This window comes from Coptis chinensis, chromosome 2 (genome assembly GCF_015680905.1).
Source record: "Coptis chinensis isolate HL-2020 chromosome 2, ASM1568090v1, whole genome shotgun sequence".
Lineage (NCBI taxonomy): Eukaryota > Viridiplantae > Streptophyta > Magnoliopsida > Ranunculales > Ranunculaceae > Coptis > Coptis chinensis.
In genome coordinates this window covers 17,469,150-17,471,126 of record NC_141457.1, presented here as the reverse complement: position 1 = coordinate 17,471,126, position 1,977 = coordinate 17,469,150, and the positions used below count along the sequence as shown (strand labels likewise).

Below are 1,977 nucleotides of genomic sequence, written 5' to 3'. Positions count from 1 at the left end.
AGGTAAACCTCCTTACAACTCCCAGTCAGAGGATACTTGGTGTTTACAAAAGCATGTTTGTGTGACTTCGTGTTTAACTTCCGCACTGTATTTACTTTAATGCACATAAGGCTAAACCCGAGCCACATAACAACCATTGGGAAGTCATTACCCAATGTAGATAAATCGGACGATGTTTGTTACTTGAGGCCCAACAAAACAAATAATTAAAATCAACCAACTAAAGCCAAAAGTAGTCACGCTCATCCAGAAAAGGACAAAAATATAGCTATGAGGATTTAGAGTAATCAGTTACCATATTCCGGTGGACGAACTACCTTCCTCACTCCCCTCCCCCAGATTCACCGTGAGTGAGTTTCTTAGTAGCACACCACTTGGTGAAGTGATTGCTTACTCTTCTGAGCCGTGTAGTAGATCCCACCTAGTTTTGTGCCCAACTGTTCGCTTGAACATGGCATAATAATCTATAGACCAAGTAAAGATTTTCAAAACTCTAACTTGCACAAATGAATTTCAACTGTTTGAGCATCCACTACATCGTTTGCGCATTTTTAGGTAGTTTTGCTAGTCTTGCTAAAGTGCATGATACTGCGTTCAGGCACTACAAGCTAGGTTTAAGTAGCATAAAACTTACTCACGTAGGAGAACACGTCGTCATAGACAATCTCCTATTTCCTATCCTCCAACTTCTAAGATGGCTAACGAAGTCGTGCAAGTTGAAGAGTCTCTCTCCAACTTTTACACACCGTTACAAGATAGACCTCCATCTTGTATATGACTCACACCGCTCATGAAAGATTTTCGCATTCCGCCGAACGTGTTCAATCTCTTACCCATCTTCCACGGGTTTGAACACGAGTTACCGTACGAACATCTACGTCGGATACATGAAGTATGCAATACTTCCCACCATTCGGGCGTCACTGCTAATCAAGTAAAGTTACGAGTGTTTCCTTTCACTCTAGTTGGTGAAAGTCACGCATGGCTTCTGTCTCAGAAGCTCGATTCTTTTGATACATGGGAAAAAGGTTGTGTTCTCCTTGATGAAGAAGTATTTGCTATCGAAGAAAATAGAAGAGATAAGAAGTAAGATGTAGTTCTTCAAACAGAGTACGAGTGAGACATTCTCCGAAGCATGGGATAGATTCTTTGACTTACTCCAATCATGTCCTCACCTTAAACTAGAAAAATCCACTCTTGTCCAATGTTTCTTCAAGTGTCTTATCCAAGAATACAAAGTAACCCTCGACATCATGAGTTATGGTAATTTTTTGGATAGAGGTGCAACCGAAGCTTTAACTTTTCTTGAAAACCAAGTTGAAAAGAGTACCCATTGGGGTGACATAAACAATTCCAAAATAACCCAATCTAGTACATCTAAGGCTACTGATATTTTTAAGGTGAAATCCGATCCAAAAATCAAAACATTAATTGAATCCCTCACAAGAAAGATAGATGCTCTCATAACCAAACAAAAAGACCAAATTCCTAAACCTGTCATGAACCTAAATACCTTACCATGTAATATATGTTTAAGCCTAAATCATATAGATACCACTTGTCCCTTGCTTACCAACATATCATCATTTCTACCAGAAAAAGTCTGTGCTTTCAATATACCAAATGCACCATGGAGGAAACACCCTAACTTCACATGGACTAACAATCCACAAACCCATCCACCTCCAGGTTTCACTAATCATATTAAACCACCAAATACAATTAGACAAGGACAAAGTACCTATAACAATCAGAACAGAGTATTGGTTCCATCCCATTTTAACCAGAACTATCAAAATCCACCAATCAACAACCAAAGAGACCTAGTTGCAGTTACACCACCAACTAGTGTCTAAACAGATAAGCTAACCGAGATAATGCTATTGGTAATGCAACACCAAACTCAAATCCTAGCATTCATGCAACAATTTCAAAAACTTGTTAGCCCAAGACAAAACCCAGAAAGATGTGTACCCA

General features: G+C 39.2%; 1 non-coding gene across 1 annotated transcript; it reads right to left on the bottom strand.

Annotated features, from left to right (window-relative positions):
• Positions 1-1,077: 1,077 nt before the first annotated feature.
• Positions 1,078-1,183, bottom strand: LOC147515160 (small nucleolar RNA R71). Its single transcript, XR_015214613.1, has one exon. It is a non-coding gene; the product is annotated as a small nucleolar RNA R71 (small nucleolar RNA).
• Between the last annotated feature and the right edge of the window lie 794 nt (positions 1,184-1,977).